This window comes from Balearica regulorum, chromosome 13, assembly GCF_011004875.1.
Source record: "Balearica regulorum gibbericeps isolate bBalReg1 chromosome 13, bBalReg1.pri, whole genome shotgun sequence".
In the NCBI taxonomy this organism is placed as follows: domain Eukaryota; kingdom Metazoa; phylum Chordata; class Aves; order Gruiformes; family Gruidae; genus Balearica; species Balearica regulorum.
Genome location: NC_046196.1, coordinates 9961001 through 9981198, shown reverse-complemented (window position 1 = coordinate 9981198; position 20198 = coordinate 9961001). Strand labels below are relative to the sequence as shown.

Here is a 20198-nt window from a genome sequence, read left to right as displayed (position 1 = left end):
TGTATTTTAAGTGATGGACAACAGAGTGGTTAGTTGTAGTAAGCATGACTCTCTGACACTGGGAATAGAAATTTCTGTGCTGGAACTGAAAAATTGCTCAGGAAGATATTGGTTCATTTTGTGTCACATATAGACGGAGAGGCCTTTCATGTATCATTGCTTCCCAGAGCACCTGTTTAGACATGAGTAGACAGTATCAAAAGGGAATGGGGGAACTTAAATTACAGAATTTTTGTTTTGTAGTCTCAGACACGCCTGTTGTGTTTGCTGGCATGTTTTATCATTACTTGCCATCATAATCACTGTAGCTATAATACCCTTCAGAGATCAGGAGCTGCCCTGAAATTGGATTTATTTATTCATTTTAACTTTTATAAACTGACTTATTTCTAACACCATGACATATATCTTTTATCTCTGTAAATCTAATAATGTGCTAAGGCTACACTCTTGGATGGTGTAAATCAAGGTGGGTTCACTTAGGACCAAGTCAGCATACAAGCTGAGAACCTGGTCTACAAATTTTCATAAAAGTATTAAGCAGTGAGCCATGGCCTTGATTTGCAATCATCTCTTAGTAATGGAAGAAGTTCCCATAGTTACCTTGTTCCAAACTCTGTATCTGTTTGTCATTTAAATAGCAATTGCTGTGTTGCTCTGCTTAATATTTTAGTTTCTTTCTTTGCAGTATTTCTCAGATACTGCAAACTTTCTTCTGAGCCTTTCTGGCTCACTTTCAGCAACGAAAGTCAGCCTACTGTTGCTAAATGTCAGCAATACAACTACCCACGCTAGGACTCAACACCTCCCCTCCCTCTGTCTGTCTCCTTTTTCCATGTGGCAAATGGCAAGTTTTCAGGAAAAGCACAGCAGGTGCTTGCGCTCTTGTGTGTCTCTGTGAGCTTCCAGGACCTCCTCATATTGAGTGAAGGTGGTATTTCCCTAGAATACCCTCTTCACCCAATTTCCAATATAAACTAAGCCACGGGATTGACATAATCTGACAAAACATTATTCCTGTCAGGCTTTTAACCTTACTGTTCCACATAACTAAGGCAAAAACCTTGCCCTGGAGTCAGTGAGCATTTTCCATTAAAGTGCCTGAGCTCTCTGAGAGGTTTCATTCCCAAATGAGCTGTATGTTTTAGCATAGGTATTTAATACAGAATAGTGCATCCTCATTCTTAGTGGGAAAGAATGTCCTTAACCTTTATCTTAAACTATATCCCCATATCATTTTTTATGTCCTTCTGCTTTTTCTCCCTCTGCTTTCTGCTTGCGTGCAGTCTTTTGAACGGCTTCCAGCTAAAAGCAGAATTGTCAAATGTGAAGTGAACGTCTGCTTTGCCAGAACGAAGCACATCCAGGCTGCGGTTGAAGTGGAGGAAACAACCTCATTGTTGTGGCTTTGTGTTCAGCCATGGCTGATTGTTAGGCTGTCACCTCTGCAAGAGGCAGCACCCGCCACGGTGCTCGGAGGAGCACAGCAGGGCAGCGTCCTCGGGAGTCCCTGCACCCTTCTGCAGTGGCTCGGGGCCAGCTTTCCCCTCCTACAGAGGAGGAATGTTATTATTCAAAGGGCAAATGGTGAAGCTCCCTGTTGTCACACTGCCCCACTTTGTAGCATAGCTATGGGAGGGACTAACCTGAGACAGCTTTAACTGAAAATGCTTGGGATTCAGTACCATAGTAACTGCAGGGCCACTGAGAAAGGTGTGGACTGGAAAGCCCGTTTGGGATTTGAATGAGACGTGCGGCTAGACTGCTGATTTTCATGATGCTTTGTAATAGATTTCAACAGTATCTGAACTGTTAGTAAAAGCTAACATGGATAGAGCTGAGCCCTAGCTTTGACTGCAGTATTGTCATTCCATCTACAGCTTGATTTTAAGCAGCAGCTGTTTTGCAACCTCTGGATGTGATTGAAATAAGAGCTTAACATCCTTAATGTCTCAGGTTACCCTACTGCTTTCTGTAATGTAGCAGTCAGACGTGTAAGGTAATGAAGGATCTCATTATCAAATGTACTAGAAAAAATTAAAGTTGACCTGGACCTTCAGGTGATCAAAGATAGAACTATAAAGTAGTTCCATTTGCTTTGTCTGCACTGCACTTACATGAATAATATTTTATGTTGATTATCCCAACAGCATAAATCTCTACTGCGGGAAATCTGCAGGAGTACTTGTTGGAAATCTCCTCCTTATTTGATAATTTTTCTTCTTATTGAGATTTATTGCACCGAGCAGATATTCAGAATTTGTCTAGTTACATAATCTAGAAATTTTCTGTCATGGGGAGTTCTCAAGATCATTATTTTAGAGGTCTTGTCCTTTGATAGAACAGTGCTGTTCGATTAAACACTTAATGGAGTGATTCCTTTCACGAAACAAAGAAATGCCTTGATCAGGTATTCAGACTTCAAATTTCATCCCTATTACCATGCATGTGTGTATAAGGCATGCCATTTCTTCAAGTAAGGTTATAGTATTCATCGTAGCTTGAGTTTATAAAAGGATTTCCATTGAGTTGATCAGATACCTGTCTGACTTTGCTGACAGATTGAGTCAAGTATCTTTTCACTTGCAGATTGATTAGAGTGTAAGATTAATTTAGTGTCTTCCAAATCACTTTGCTATAAATCCTTTTATTTTGCCCTTTTTTTGCCCTGAAAAAACTTTGCTGTCTTTTTAATGTGATGCATAATAGAACAGTTAACCTATATTACTTCCTGACAATATTGCTACAAAGCATATATTAAAATATGATCAAGAGATATATAGAAGAAAATATACTTTATTGAAAGTAGTAAGGCTTAGAGGAAAAACACTGTTCTGTAATCCTATTTGTGTTTTGACAGTTGTATTGTTATTTAAGGGAGCTGACCTTTTTTGGGTTTGGATAAGAAAGGGGAGCATCTGCCAAAGGGTGCATACAAGTGAGTTAAAGTTATTCAAATAGTATTACTAGTATAAAATAGATATGAGAGTGCTACCATACATTTTCTTTGAGGCTATATCTGATATATTTGAAATAATGAGTTTCTGTTTGACCTGCTACAGACAGAATCACGGCGCTAGATTTAGAAGGCTGGGTCTTTAACACAAGCAGGAGGCATCTTGTCTTGTGCGAGGTGTTAACACTGGGAATGGAAATAACTTTCAATAAAGATTGTACCTTCTAACTGGTGATGTGTTGAACACCAATATTTGTAATAAGTAAATGACTGTATTTTTCCACTGGCTTGAATACCTGAAATATTTGAGATAAAGTTCATTCATTTCGGGAGCTTCAATTACCTGAACTGATACAAGATTATTTATACCTATTTTTCCTGTAGCATTGGTAAATATTATCTTCATTATTCATAGTGAATGAGATTTTCTGGGTTTGAGTAGTTTGTTCCAGTATCTGAAATTATTGTTTATGCAAGACAAGGAATAAGGACATTTTGTTTGGAATTTTTAATAGTTTTTGCACGCTATAATTCTCTAATCTGCTTCTATTGTTTCAGTTCTTTAATTGTTTCTGCTAACACTTATATCCTGTACAACCTCTATGAGGAACGTAGCTATTTTAGGAATATACATAAAAGCTGGCAATTACATTGTCTTATCAAGTTTTTGCAGCCTATTAAGTTGTTCAGTAGTACTGGAAATGATTAGACTCCATACTGTAAGCATGAGTCTAAAACAGGAACCTGGGCTTTTAAAGCTGCGATATATTGGAACATTCTACCTGTTGAACAGGTTTAAAAAACACTGCCAAGGATAAATACATTCAGGGTGGAATTCAAAATGTGCACAGGTTTTAATAAAAGCAACTGTGCATTAAATACTCCTAGTTGTGGAAGGTGAATGGAAGACTGGCTAGGCCTCCCGCTTAGTTCAGGAGTAATGCTCCTCTGCTTTGTGGCAGAAGAGACGAGTTACCATCTTGTGGCCTCCAGCCACAGTAAGGGAGAGTGCAGTCCTTGGCTGACAGGCAGCAAGTGTGGTCCTGATTTTGTTCCTGGACAATGGACCAGCAAGATCCTGTGCCAGGAAAGGGAACAGCTGCACTTCTGTCTTGGGGCAGACACAGAGACTTAACTTCAGCAGCCTAGTTTCTCCTTCATTCCTCATCATTTAGCTGATCTAGAATGGACTTAGTCCAACTGTTTGCCACTAAAGGATTTTGTGGGGCCATGGTAACCTGTAAAGAGTAAAGGGAAAATTAGAGAAATTAAAATACTTTTAGAAACCTATCGTACTTAAAATAGAAGTTCTTTTAATCAAAAAATCCCAAGCTGAGTCCTGGAGGGTTTACCATGTAAAGAAATGATTTGGCTTGCAGAACAGAGCCTGACATCAAAATAAGAAGACCTATACAAGCCCTGAAAATATGAAGCAAAGAGAACTATTATGTATATTATTAGAACAAAAAGTGCTGCATTATCCGTAGTCTTGGCAGTAGTGGGAGAAAGGACAGCTAGTAGGACTGTAGGGACAGATGCATAACTATCAGTTGGCCTTTCAGACTTACCAGTGCCTGAACGGCTTGGAGCTTTTCATCTGCACAGCATCTGAGTTTATTATACCTCCTTTTAATTTTTTTTCTCTCTCTTTTTAAAAATTAGATGCGTCATTTCTGCCAGATGAATTCTGCTGAACAATGCTGGGATTCTGTACAAACAGAAAAACATTTCTTCAGGGAGGTAGAACTGTAAGCGTGCAGGATGCTAAGGAGCTCAGGTTAATATGCTGATCCTGACCCACTTAAGTCTTTTGCCTGCAGAGAAAAAACTTTACATTTTGTAATGTTCTGATGGCAAAATAAACTACTCAAGAACTTAGAGACATATGTTGGACAGCTGCTGCGAGTCAGCCCAGCATGAGGGTGGAGCAGTCTGTGTATACTCTCTGAGTAGCTATTATGTAGCTGGAGTTCAAAAACTATAAAAAGTTGGATATTGGTTTTAGCTGGAAATTTTCTTTGCCTAAATTAGTCTTCCCAGATGCTACAGAATAATTTGGTGAAGATAAATAATGTACAGAAAGAAGAGATGCTTCTAAAAGAACTTTGCGGTAAATTACTTTCAAATGTGTTTGTATAAATAAATATATATATATGAACTTAACCAAACATTTGTAGGCTCTTTCACAGTTAAGTATTTTTGAGTTTTCTTGGACAAACCTTCATTATGATTAATTATTGTCAAAGCCTCGATCTGGAGAGATAAATAGATATACAGTTGTATATTTGTACAACATCTGATTTTGCATAGTTTATAAGTACTTATTTCTGAACATTCCTGTTTGAACTTACAAAAACTCGGTCTCGCTCTTCCTTTTTAAATAGTCACCAGCTGTGTTATTTTCTTTCATTCATTCAGCTAATTTTTTCCATATTTAAATAGTTTGAGAGCTATGTTAAGGCTTCATTCTGTTCAAAACTCAAATTAAAATTCTGATTTCTGCAGTGCCTGGCATTTCTGACTAGCACTTTAGTGACTAGCTCTAATCTTTTTACTAAAGAGTTTACATGACAGTTGCAATTTTAGAGGGAAAATAAAAATAAGCGAACAGCCTTTTCCCACTGTCATGGCTGTTTACAACACAATGTGGTTGTATTCCTCATTTTCATGACGTAATCATGCACTTTTCCTTTGTGGGACATTGAATTTTACTTAGAATATATTTTAAAGAGAAATAGTTCTCAGGGATTTTCACTACGCTGGGTACTATGTTTTTACAGATGGAATACGATGACTGTAAACAACTATTTTTCCTATCCAAGCTGGTTGAGAAAATGCAGGTAGACATATCTCTTTTAAATTATCTTCCTCAAATTTCACTTACCGGTTGCCATCTAGGAACCAGAAAGACATATGAGGCTTGTAAAGTGTGGGAAAGCAGCCGCCTCTGACAGGCAAAAGGTCTGGTCCAGGTCATTTTCTTTGACTCCAATAAGATTTGACTAAGACACACAGAGGCTGGTATGCAACATGGTAAAATCTGTCTTTGTTCTGAATGTAGTTTAAACTACTGACCCAAGACATTACTACAAAGTATTCTGGAGCAGTCCTGAAGATTTCATGACCAATGTTGTTACTCCTGTCTTTCCCAGATGTCTGTTAAATCAGGATAGATTCTTTACTCAGTTTAGAGAAAATGAAGTGCTAACACAGAGCGCAGGAAGAAAAGATTTATTTAAAACACTTGTCCCTCTTTGGAAGACAAAGCAGTAGATTTAAGTTAAAACTGCCAATATGGATCATGCTGAAGATAAGCAACATTGAAACCAGCACTGTCAGCCTTTTGCAGACTTGTCCTTGGGCTTGTCTGAAGAGGTGGGAGAGCAGACAAATGGTTCTCAGATCCTTGCCCTGCTTCAGTTTTTCAATTCTATAGATTTCTCCATGAATGGAACTTCCAGATAACTTCTATCTCAGATTATTTGTCAGAAGGTTATGGCTTGTGTGGAATGCATCTCTGGAGGGGGTTACTTACAATGCTGATACCGCTTTCATCTGTTCAGACCCTTTGCCAACCTTCAGCTCTGTGAGCCAAGGTTCATGCCAAATTGCAGGGCACTCCTTGCATCTTGCAGGAGGGAGCAGGTGACAGGGACTGAGGCAGGATGCCTGGCCTAAGCTGGGTAAGTCGCATGTATTTCTGTTTGCGCATACCGGATCTGTAAACATCTACTTATCTAAAATGATTTGAAGGAGACAAGTAGTCTTACACAGAAGCAAAGAAAGGTCTATGTTATCAAGTCAAGATATAATCCTTCAAATTAGATTTTGATGTGGGAGAAAGCCATGGAAGAACTCGACACGGCTAAAATGACAGTATGAATCTTTAATGCTCAACCATCTCATTTCCAGTTACGTACTTACTAGCTACCTGTCTCTGCTAACCTCCACTTTTCCTAGCTCCTTCCTACTTTTTAACCCGTAGTACCTCCAGTTTTTTTCCATCTGCCATTTGCTCAGCGCTTGCCCTATCCCCTGTCATTCAGTTATTTTTGCCTTCAGCATTCCCTTTTTCTTTTCTGCAGAAACCCACTGGGAATAGGTATTCATGGCAGCTTGGCCACAGTGATTTGGGAAGGCCTTTTTATAGATGAAATACAAGTCCATCAACAGCCCTGCAAAACCTTTTTCTAGTTACTCTAATGAAGCGTGGCTCATGACCAATTTATATGTAAGCTATTCTACCAGATGCAGTACAGATCCCACAGGATGATGGTTTACCATTGGCCATTGCTATGGTTCCTCATGTTGCCTTGAAAGAATAAAGTGTGCTGTCAGTTACTAACTGCTTATCACACTGTGAGAAAGATGCTACCCCAGACACAGTTTAGATTCCTTACCTTCTTTTAAACCTGGAGGATTGAGACAGACTGGCTGCCTGCTTGGTCTGTCTAGGTGTTGGCCATGACTGTTATCCTCAATCTGTATTATATGTGAAGGCAGTCTGATATATGTTAAAAAATAATAGAAGCTTAAATTTCAGTACATAAAATCCTTCTGAGATGATCTTCTAAGAAAAAGGAGGGAGTAAAGACAAATCAAGAGAACAATGTTTAGCAATATGACGGCGAAACAGTCTTACAAGCAAGCTGAGAAACTTGTTTCCCATTCTCAATTCTTATGCCTTTTAGTATTGAAATTGTCCAAAGGAAAGACACATATACCATAGCCAATTGATTCTATTATATGAAGTGATGCTGTCAGCCAAGTTGATCTGATTGATCACAGGTCTTACAATACAAGCAATGACATTTGTTTTAACTAATGGAAGGCAGAAACAAGAGTGTGTCACGTCTGTGCATTTCATGATTTCATTTAAAGTTTTTATATGTCACTGCTCTTTTTATGATGTGCTTTTACTAGTAAGAGAGGGATTAGAAGAGAGGAGAAACTGTTTTGCCTCTGCCTGTTGCTATCATCAGGCTTGATTGGCCCCTGAATCACACGGAGTGGACAATTCTTAGTACAGTATGCTTTTTAACACCTCAACATTTTATTCCAAATTCTTCCTAACTGGATTATTATTTTTTGATGAGAAGTGTTATCCACAATAAGCAGTCTAGTGACTTGTCCTGGATCACAATGATTGCTAGCAACACCAGCCTTGCTCTAACATGTCAAAGCTAATATGAAACTTGGCCTAGCAATAGTAGGAAACAAGTTCTAAGTATTAAAAGTACCAAGCTCTTGCTTATCCAGGAGACAGCATAACAGCTTGCTTTATTCATAACACCAAACGAAATTCTCTAGATCTTAAATTGGATATTCATTTAGATTGTAGGGAGGTAGTTAAATTAGGCAAGCTGAAAAAAAAAATAAAATGCATCTAGTTGTTTGCATTTTTTTCTGGAAACACTTCCTGAATTATTTTGAGCACTTCCTGAATTATTTTATATTTGAACTTCTGTACCAATATAAGATGAAACATTTGTACGTGGGATTTTTCCCCCCACTATAGAAAAGAATATGCATTTTTCCAGGCACCTCTGATAAAAAAACTATAATTTAATCTGCAGTTCTGATAGCACCAAAAGGAAAGATTGGAACAAATACGATCATACTATCTCCATTTCCTTCCTGTGATCCATCAGTTCATTATGTCAAGGTCAAAGCTAAACATTTTAAACTCTTTTTATTTTACAAAATGGAAAATGTCAGAAAATGCCAGGATTAGGAACAGTGTTGACAGAATCAATGCTACAAAGCATCATTTATGAGAGCAGCAGAACATAGAAATGCTGTGAAGTTCTTAGCTTTTAAGAGAGAAACGTGTTCCTCCCCAACAGAGCAATATGCAATTATATTAATACCCTTACTAGGCAAGGTTTTATGGTGGCTTAGTTTGCTACCAATATATAAATCCCTCTGATTTAGATTTGTTTTGACTTCTCCAGTACATTCCTCCTTTCCTGTGTTAGTAGTATAGAGATCAATTTAAGCAACCTTCTGCCCTTTGAACTTACTTTCTCAGAACTCGAGATAGTCTAAAAGGCCTTTCCCCAGACTGCAGCAGTACTATAAATGATAGCCACCCTTTGCCCATGTGTCCTTTTGCCTTGGAGTGCTGCTGCAATGAAAAGAAAAAAGTTATATATTCTGTGGATGATGTTTTGCCTTGCCTTATTGCGTGCTTTCAGCTCCTTAATTGAATTAACAAATTTTTCTATGTATTTTTTTGAAAAGCAATGAACTGAGTTCAGTACAAGTCTACAGGACACAAAAAAGCAAATAGTAAAGTGACTGCTCCTTTCATTCCATTAAGTACTTAAGCACATACTTAATTTTTTTTGGAATTACAGTGACACCTTACCAAATTTTTAAATATCTTTCTCAATCAGTTAAATAAGTTAATAAATTGAAAACAAAGATGACAGAGGCAGCCCAGAATTTTAAACAGCAGACCTCATCCCTTGCCAGTCCCTTTACCACAAAACCTGCAAAACAAACACATAGTAAAGCGGATGTCTGAATTCTGAACAAAATATTTTTAAACATAACTGTCTGGCTGAAAACTAGGAAGGTGGCATTGATCCCAGGAGAATTTTTTGGTACCATTTTTTCCCTGTGAAAATTTCATCCTGATTTAATCATAACTGATTTGCTGAAACTCAACTATTCATTCAACTTCCTCACAGCCATAATGTACAACTTTATTTCCCAACAGTTACTGAGTTAAGCATTTCTCAGGCTCTGTTCTTCCAAGCTGAGGCTTTTGTTTAGACAAAGTACCTTCAGAAATACTTGTTAAATTTTTTTAGGCAAGTAACACTCTTGTGACAGTTAAAAACACTGTTGTCAAAAGCCTCTCTCATGGACTTAGATATTGACCTAATTCAAATTTCCACTTAATGATTACAGTGGTCAAATTTGAATCTTATTTTATGTTCTGAAAAACATGAATTCGTAACTTCACATCTTTGTGTTGGATGCCTGTACTGCTTCACACCCATACTGGCTAACCTAGCCTGTATATTTCTCAAATCTGGGGTTGCATTGTGGGATAGCTGTGGGAAGCTCAAGTAGTTATAGACTCAAAATGTAATTTAAGATATAATGCCAGGAATGGCACTAGTCGTGTGGGCTTTGTGAGAAGTACACTATGGGAGCTGCGTACTGCCTCCCCAGCTTGGGAATTACCCTTTAGTCTGAATGGAATTTGGTCCATAGCCATTAATACAATACAGGGAAATAAGGATAAAAGGAGAGACTGCTTTTGCTGACATGAAAGCACCTCCGTCCATATTTCCTTTTTTATATGAGCTGCTGCTGCTGCTGCCAAGCTCATAACTTCAAAGTCCTTTCTGTCCTTGTAAGCCATAATTCTGTGTCTTGGTCTCCATTTCCTGTCTTCCTAGCTGCTCCTTCGCTACTGTTGTTTGTTTTGTTCTTATATCTGCCTATATCTTTTTGTTTTGCCCCAAGCAGATTTTTATTCTGAGTGAGTTTGTAATCTCTCTTTGTAGCTTTATGACTGTCCTGGTTTTTTTATGGATTTATTAAGATTTTTTTTTTTTTAAACACTGACTGGCTTCACAAGATACCTAGTTTATTCCCTAAGAGATTCTTCTGCACATATGAAAGACTTTGCAATTCCATGTTAGTATTTTAATTGTTCAGCTTGTTATTTTATTATTTCATTTCCTTACATTCCCGCTTCAATTTACTTCTATCTCTTTAAGAATTTGTTTAGAAGGGGGGTTTGTACAAGATATCACAGCTTTAATCCATGGACTCCTGCTTAGGTATTTTCCTATTTCTACTGAAGACACTAATCTTCCTTTACAATAAAACAACTTAATAAGCTGCAGAAAATTGATAAGGCAATTTAATTGCCAGTGCTTATGTATTTTCTTAGTATAGCTAAAATCCCACCAAAGGTGGTATACAAGTGGTACCAGAAGCTCTCAACTAAAGAACTAAAATAATGGGAGCAGATTAGCAAATACAGCGTAAAAAAAAAAAAAAAAATGACAAGACATCTTTACAAAGTTTCTTTTATTTATTCAACTTTTATAAATATCACAGAGAATGATAACTTGGTTTATAAATTGAAGGAATAAAGTGAATGTGCCAACATGAAAAAATATAAACAATTATATTGTCAGTCATTGTTTGAATTATTCATTTGAAATATCTTTTAAGAGTTTTTCATTGCATCTGTAAGGCAAAGAAACATATTTATAAGAGTAAAATGTAGTAAATAATTATTGAGGTATGCATCAAAGAACCCTTTTGATTATTTTAGAATAAATATTCCAAACTGCCACTTCTGATTTTATTGTCAAGTGCTGGAATATTTGATGTTTTCTATAAGGTTTCAAACCTGAGGCAAACAAATTTATAAAAAAGACCAATTTTTATCTTTCAAAGGAAGTATGTAGCTATTGTGACTGACTCGGGAAAATACAAACATAATTAACACATTGACAAATAACAAGGTAATCAAAAATGTATTAATTAATTGGAACGAATTCCAAAATTTGAAAAATTTGTGTTTATAACTCCACATCCTCTGCTACTTGCCAGATAGGACTTTTTTTTCAGCCCACACTGATTTATATACAACTTTGTATTACCAGATATTTAGGCTATTTATGAAAAACTGTCTGCTAAAAATACACAAGTCATATTCTTTCTCCTTAAAAGTACCTACTCATTCACCAAAGTAATTCTCAAGGCCTGTATGGGGGAAAAAAAATGCAGCTTCTATTGAGGGCCATGGAAAGTTAGCTTTCACTAGTCAAACTTGGATAAAAATTAATTAAGGCTAGGTCTATAATCAGCCAATCAAATTAAATATCAACAAAACTACTTTTTTAATAATAAAAAAACCCCTTACTAGAGGAAGCACTTGGAAATAAAAGTAGTAAAGCAGAAAAATTTATAATGAAATATACAGAGTACATAGTGGAAAAATCAAATATATAAATCATTGTAATATTAAAAGCACCATAGTTTTTAAAAACTTCAATACTCATCCAATAATGACACTTTAAGAGAAATGTGCAAGAGAAATATCCAGTCCATTCTAACTTTTCAGAAATAGGAAAAGTTTCCAAAACAAATTTGGGGGGTGAATTTGAGGCATTTTTGGAGAAAGGAGTGAGAGAAGTATTAAACCTTCAATGGGAAGTACAGGTAAGTAAAAATAATAGGCATTTCAAGTTGTCTCTCAGTGCACAATTAAGTCTTATAATGAAATATTCAGAGCACATTCAATAGCTGTAACTCAGATCAGACACAGTCCCAGGTCTCTCGATCCCTTTGCTGTTAACAATTAACAGGGTCAGGATCAAGAGACCCAATTAATAAAGAATAACTCTCAAAAAGAAAAAAAGATTTTTGCCATTGACTTCAGCGGGATGAACATTTACTAACTAGTTCAATATATACCAATGCAGGCAATATAAAATATTTGAAAACCATCATAGAAATATTGTGTAAGTATTAAAATGGATGAAATAGAAAATGATCATCACTGATTCCCAGGTTTTGACTTGTATCTTTCATCCTTTCAGTTCAAAGTCATGATTATTTGCACATTTGTTATTAAAAGAGAACTCAGTATTCTTTTTTAAATGTAGTGAAGCTGGTGAATTGAATTTTTTCACTTTCAATTATACAGGTTTGGATATAAAAATGCTTCAAAGTATGCTGTTAATCTGTTACAGTCAAAATAATGGATAATTGGAATGGAATGTCTTTTTTATCTGGCTGCATCTAGCTATCAAACAAATCTTTCTATTAATTGTTAAATCATAGTGACTTCAAAAGACATTTCTCAAGTCAGTGCTGGAACTCTGATAACCTAATCTCCATTGGGCACTGTGACTGCATTGAACTGCCTTGTCATTAGTCTTGTCAGCTCCGTACCTACTTTTATTCCCATAAGTTAATGAAAGACTTTATATTTTTTGAGAAAGTAACCTTTTCAAAAGTAGTTTTACAGGTAAGGTGTTAGAAGACATGGTGGTTTTGTAGTAATAATAATAATAATAATAATAATAATAATAATAATAATGATTTTTCTCTATTAGTTCCCTAGTTTTAGGAGTTGTTTCCTGGTAATGCTCAAGTAGTGTAGAAAGGAGTGGAAGTGTGATGCAACTTGATTTCTAAACTTTCTCCCTTTTGTGCCAGACAGATCAAGGCAATATCCTGAATAATTTGGTCAGGCAAAACACTGTCTCAGCAAAGAGGGAGTTTGGTTAGGGAGACTGATCAAGCAGAGCCTGGCCTGTGGTGTTAAATGCTGAAGGTGATTGCACACACAGAGGAGCGTGCAGACACACATGGAAACCTATCGCGTCTCATCCAAAATCGTAACTGTCTATTTTAGCTTAAGGGACGTACTCCGCCTTCACATATTACACTTCTGAGAGCCTCTGAGAAAGATGTGGAGTGTCGTTGGTGCACACTGCATCTCTGGGTAAACCGGCTTCCTGTGGCTGTGCTGTCAGTTGGGAGGCCAAGGACGGAGGTAGGATTTTACTCTTTCTGAAACAGGGCAGCTGGAGGAAGAGCGAGCAGCAGCACAGCAGCAAAACCCAGATCTCCATTCAGTAGCTGGGCTGGCTGCACTCACGTGCACAACCGGTGCTGCCGCGTTCAGCTGGTCTGAGGAATCACGTTTTAAAGAGAGTGAGAGCGTGGGCCGTCACGACACTGAGAGAAACGTGCGTGGAGAAACCTGTGAGCAGCTTCTTGGATCCAGCTGATCAGTGCCTAGGCTGGCTCCCATCAGCTTAGTTCAGTCTAAAGGAACATAACATAGTATCATACTGAGCAAACAGTAGGCTGATAACTCTCACATTATGTACCAGTAGCAAGCATTAATTTCCCATTATTTACTGATACTAATTAAATTTGTTAAGACTTTATGGTAGAAGTACAGACATTTAGAGGCAAAAGTGAGAAAGACAGTTCATATGGCTTCAGCTTTATATGGTTTACAGCTCCAGAACAAAGGAGAAAAGGCAGTGTTTTTTTACAGTAGGTGACAGGGAGAGCAGACAGATGTGTGAATGATAATTAAATAAGCACTGTAAGGCACTGTGGGAAAGATCTAATGACAGTATGTTAAAGATATCATATTTAGATACAATTCAATATATTTGATAATGGGAACAAGTACTTCATGAGCCTGCTATGATGCAATATTCTCCAAGATTTGCCTCCTACATTGCCATACAGATACAGACAGGGTATTTTTGTTTCATGGGAGACTTTCAATCAAATTTTCCAAGACCATTTGCCTTAAAATTTAGATAGGGTTGCCTGAGTTCGTTTGGCTAAAGCCCTTTTAAGACATATATTTTGAAGTGTGTTGATTTTTTTTTTTCTGAGATATTATTTAAAAAGTAAAAGTGACTGTGTTTTCAATAGAGTATATTGGAAAACAAAGGGATTCTGTCATTTGGAGAATATCAGTCTCTTGTCACCATGAAGTGCATTAAACATCATAGCAAAGTGAACACTTAAAAGATCATCAGCTTGACACTGTCAAGAAAATTATTTTAAATTTTTGCTTGAACTTGTCCCCGCAAGGGTCTCTTTCTGCCTGTGCCCCTCTTTTTGTTTGTGAAACCTACAGCTGTGGTGCTTCACTTGTGTTGAAAACCATAAAAACACAACAACAAAGAAAAAAAGGCAAATCAAAAACATTGAAAGAGGGTACAAAATAGCTGCTATTCTGTTCCCTGGGCTCTCTGCTTAAGAGCTCTATTCACTTAAAACATTTTCCAGCTTCTGAAACACTTGATTAAAGTCAATTGGGAAAAAGATAAGCCCTTAAAAGTGCTAATTTGTGACTCAGAAAACTTGAATAAGTCTAAATATGAAATTCTCTTTTGCTCTGTATTCATGATTATGGGGCTTGTTTGGAGAACATTTTAACATTTCTTTGCACGTTCTCTGTGCCTACCTCTGCTTTGTGTTGTGTATTTTTTAAGGCATTCATTAGTACAGTGTTGCAGTTCAGCTATGAGCTCCCCCAACCTCCTTTCAATCTCTTGAGGTTTTAGAAAATCTCCTTCAGATCAGAAGCCAGGTGTTTCTTTTCCATTGTCTTTCTCTGGTCATACAAGCCCATGTGGAGTCCTTGCTTGACCTCATGTACCATTGAACTGATATTCTTGTTTAATTAATGTCCTCTCGTTCTTAGGCTGTGGTCGTGTGGATGAAATTTTGGAATAGAACTGGAACAAGTTGCACTGTGACGGACGTGTGCAAACAAGCAAGATCTGCGTTGAGAAGGTAAGAAAGGAGGAAGCCAAGCACTAGAAGGTAACTGTTTGAAGCTGTGACAGATCTAACACCTCCCAGAAGCACGTTTGCTACCACTGGAGCAGAGTGCAGTGGTTTTTAGGGAATATACCCACTGTTCATAGCTCTTTCCAAATTAAGATAGCTTATCCTTCAGTGTCTTATCCACTTCATGTGACAAACCTAATTTATTTTTCATACTGAAGGCATCCTCTACATACTCACTTCTTTCCTACTTTAAGGTTATTAAATGTCTTCTAATCTAGTAATTCCTAACTCTTCTCTCTTCTCTCTTCTTGCAAGAACAAAATTATCACTGCATATCTTACAAATAACCCTATGCCTTGTCTCTCACACCTCCCTTCTCCAGTCAACCCCTATTTCTTGGGACATATTTGTGAGAATCCTGATATTAACAGCCGTTACATATTTGCCTTAAGAAGAGAATTCACTCCTTCAACTGACAGTTTCTAGTCTGCCCTTGGGCTGCTAATATAATCATGTTGTATAATACATAGACACATACAGCCTACAAGGTGAACTGCAGCAGGCTTTTGAGCACTTGGAAGCCTTTTCAAAATCTTGAAAATGAATATTTAGTTACTGGGGCCTTAGACCCTATCTTCCAACCATAAACATATCATGCATGCATCATTTAAAATTAAAAGCTCTTTCTGAAATTATTCCTACGTTGTGCTGGTCTTGAAAAGGGTCATGGTTTTTCCCACTTGCAATTGTAATTTCAAGTGTCAAACCTGTTGCTTCAGTGTTGGTGATGGTTTCAGAAATGCCATAAGACTTTCGACATTTTAATCCTTGGCAAAGCATTGGTGTGCCATTAATGCAGATGTGTTGACACTTGAGACTACCAATGGCATGGATTAAAACTCTTCCAGAGTCCCTGGATTTCCTGACAAAGCAATGCACACAGTACAGATGGCAACTCTACATTACCAGGTTAAAGTAAGTAGCTGCTGGACTTTTAGTGTTTTATGTCTGTCTTTATATATAGATATATAAAATAAATAAAAATCATGTATGAAATGACATATGAATTCAGTCACGAACAAAAGAGCTTAGCTGTATAAAGCACAGGCATCTTCCGAAGATGCTTAAAAGAACTAAAGTAGCTGATAAAAGCTGTTAATAAATGAATCTTTCACACCAATGTCAAATAACAAACACTTATATGATACAGGCACAAATAAAAATATAACTCTGGACGATATTAAATTTATATTCATAAACAAATTAATTCCAAAGGTTATCTGTATATGACAGAATTTCTGTTTGTTTTTAATAGTGCATATTTAGGTTCCTGTTCTGTAATATTTTCATTGATAAAATACAGGACACAAGAAGCAATTACTTGAGGGTGTTATTGGACAAAGGAGGACGCTGAATGACATCACTTTTAGTGAAAGACACTAATGGGGCATTATGGAGTATAAAAAAGAAGTATTGAGGAGCAATCAGTATTTCAGAGGATTAGGTCCCTCTGCTAATCTGATTAACAGGTTGAAAGCCTTTTCAGAAATATGCAGTTTCTTTAGACTGAGAAATCAGGGTAGCTAACTTGCCTCATTTTTATTCCCATGGTTGTACTACACTGTTCAAAGAACTGACCTTTGTAGAAAATCAGCCCATTAATTGTGTTATGATAGCTAGAAGAGGAGAGTAATTATTTAACACCTTAAAATAATGAGGAAAGCAAGCATCTCAAAATATAAAATAAAATAAAAAAATCTATATGACCTCCCTCCACTAAGAGGTAGCACAGAACCAGGCAACAAAAGCACAGATTAATGGGCTACCACAGTTTAAAGAACACCAAGAAACTGCTCTGGAAGGAGAGAAAGGAACAGAAAGACTTCTGTAAGTGAGAATACAGATTGAAAAGCATAACAGCAACAAAGAAATAGATTCATAATCAAACAACAGTAATAAGAAGTTACATATATGAAACAATCAGAACTGTTACATAATGTAGTTTTAGGCAAATACTTGCATGTTTGTTTTTCTGCTATTAAAATAAAAAGTTAAACTCCATTGAGCATACTCTGATATTGCACATTGGTTTCTCTTGTCTCAGTAAAGACTCTGAGTATATTGACATGATCATTAATAAAGTGGTGATGTAAAATATGTTACAGACTAAAAGGCCCAATTTGGTGAAGGACGAAGAATGCTCAGGTACAGATTCATCCCCTCTAACTGCACAGGTTAGGAGCCTACTCAGCCTCCACTCGCTATATAATCAATGAAGAGACAGACATTTCCAGAAGGTAATTCAGGCCTCTCTAGAGAGTGATTTGTCTTATCATAGATGTGAATCAACCTCTAAAGTTTTCTACATCTCTTAACTTACTGTATATGGAGTGTAAGGTCACTAAGCTATTAACTTTGGGCTTCAGCTCTGTTTGGGCAAATACAAGGCCTAGGAAGTTACAAAGCCTGCTAAATTATAGCACACACAAATGTGATTTCATTCATATGTGTAATTTGTAGATTGCAATGCTGTGTTAGATTGACTCATTAATTCTAGTGATGGACTAAATTCTGAATACCTTGCATTGTATAATCATTTGTTTCATGGCAAAAGTAATTGTTCTGTAAATGCCCAGAGTTATTCTTCCTTTGCTAAGAAATGCCACCTAATGCATGTGCTGCAATTTTGTGGTCTGGTTAAGGGCATATTCTGCAGTGACAGTGGCTTATTTAGGTAAACACTCTGGATTTGCAGGTTCCTCTGCCAAATGGTACCACTCAAAGTGTCGATGGATGAAAGCCCTGACAGAGCTTACAACTGAAAGGAGTACCACTGAGGTACAGCTTCTGATGCGAAAGATATTCTGCCCCACAAAATCACTATTCCAGAGCAGATTTCCCTCTTTTTGCAAAGTATCGAGTCACAACTCCTCTCTGGCCCACACATCTTTTCTGCTTGTGGGTAAGGGCAGGTATGAATGGGGAATTGAGCTCATCTGTATGAGCATTAATGATTCAAATTGGTTGAGGAATTTACTAAAATTTACTAATATCTTTTGTTTGTTTATTTAAAGATAAATTGAACTTTAAATGACTTGGAAAAAGTAGTACTCAGTTAATACAAGCAGGAAATACACCATAGATTTTCCTATTTTTACCTGTCACTTAAATAAATGCGTATTTGCCAGTAATACTGTAAGCAACATGAAATTCTGTCATTAGTACTGTCTTTTGCTTTCAGCCCTAGGAAAATATTGTGTATGGTGCAAAATACAATGTTTTAGTATATATTTACAATTCTTATGCTGGCCTCTTAGGAGAATTTTTAAGTAATCAGGATCCAGTCAAATGTTTGATGTTGGATGAGGCACTCAACATGCATGTATGCCTGAGTCTGTCCTATCCGGAGTTTCCTAAAATCTGAGTTTCCTTTTCCCATGCAATGCATTGCAATAATAAACTTAAAACCAACTAGAATAGTGAAGTACAAAACCTCTCTGTTGTGTCTTTCCAGTGTGATACAATACTCCTACTACAAAAAAGGCTAGGGAAATGTGGTTTCCTATTCCTCCTCTTTCAGTGCTTTTGGACAACTGATGCATGTCAGCTGTGTTCAAGAACTGTAAGTATAGTATTTACTACTGCCAATGAATAAAGAGTATGTGGAAAAAGATGAATGTAATAATGGTAAACCTACCTATGTTTAATCTGAGGAAAATGTATCTCTCTTGCTATATGTGAAACAAGTTTTTACACTGGAGACTATATGCCACAAAGATGGTCTTTGTCTGATCTTGCTCGTTTTCTCCTATTTAGACCAGCCGGAAGACTGAATGCACTTCCTCAGTATTCAGACATGACAATCCCTAGTAATTAGCTGTCCCAGAGCTAGATTATTAGTAAGCTATAAAAAAGTCTCTAATTTCCATCAACAAATACAGTTTCCAGTCATTATAGTCTGCAAGAATAGCGTCAATTTATTTGAGATTTTCCTTTCCTAAGCATCAGTAGGAAGAGTTATTCCCATATGAATTTAGAAGGATGATTAGAAAGAGACTTTTTCAAGATGGCTTTAAAATGAAACAGCCAGACATAAGAATGTAAATCATGTTCTATGGGAAGAAAAAAAAATAGATCAGGCTAAGAATGCAAATCATATTCAAGGGGAAAATTCAGATCAATATTAGAATCTGCCTTGTGGGACTGCAGTAGCATAAAATTATCTGCTGAGCTGCCTGTAAAAATGACAGTAGAGAGGAGAAAAAGATTTCAAGCAAAAGATGACCTGCTGATAATTTGGCACAATTAAGCTAAATTGTAACCCAAATTGGGGGTAAAATATTATATGAAAACAGATGCAGAATACTTGTGGAAAATGTCAGGTACATTCTTATTTCATTGTTACAGCAAGATGGAATATGAAATATCTGAAAGGAGGAGAAAATTACTTGACTGGTATTGAATTCCTAGGCAATAGAAGCCTGACTCTCCAGTGCTCAATTAGGAAACAAGTCAGTGATCTTATTTTTCCAATATAGTGTCTCTCTTCGAAGGGGAGATCCCAAACTTTGGTAGATATATTCTGGGGAAAATTAATTTAGGAAAGATATTCATTATGATTCACAACATCACCTAGAATTGTTAAGAATTTTGGGAACATTTAGAATAATAGGTATTAAACCAAACCAACCAACCAATCATACAAACAAAACCCTAGCTACTTCAGCTTTAGTTTTCCAAACTGAAACAGAGGTCACTGACTTCAGCATTCACAGACTTCTTCTCAGCATCCAGTTTCTGCAGATCCTACACAGTTCCCCAGATTTCAGAGGATATTTTTTCTGTGGATGGAGGATCCTACAAGTCTGAGAGCCTTAGCTCCCATTTCCTTGATGATGCCTTTTTTTTTTTTTTTTTTATTCATTGTCGG

General features: G+C 36.8%; 1 long non-coding RNA gene across 3 annotated transcripts in view; it reads left to right on the top strand.

Moving 5' to 3' along the window:
- The window catches only part of LOC142603705 (uncharacterized), a 61992-nt gene extending 43102 nt beyond the window's left edge, over positions 1-18890 (top strand). For 2 of the 3 annotated variants that reach the window (XR_012837600.1, XR_012837602.1), the window contains exons 2-4: positions 15180-15271; positions 17434-17565; positions 18783-18890. This is a non-coding gene — a long non-coding RNA (uncharacterized LOC142603705). Of the gene's footprint in view, positions 1-10535; positions 10613-15179; positions 15272-17433; positions 17566-18782 lie in introns of those variants that run through there. The other variant, XR_012837601.1, reaches the window with a different exon arrangement.
- The last annotated feature ends 1308 nt before the right edge of the window (positions 18891-20198 follow it).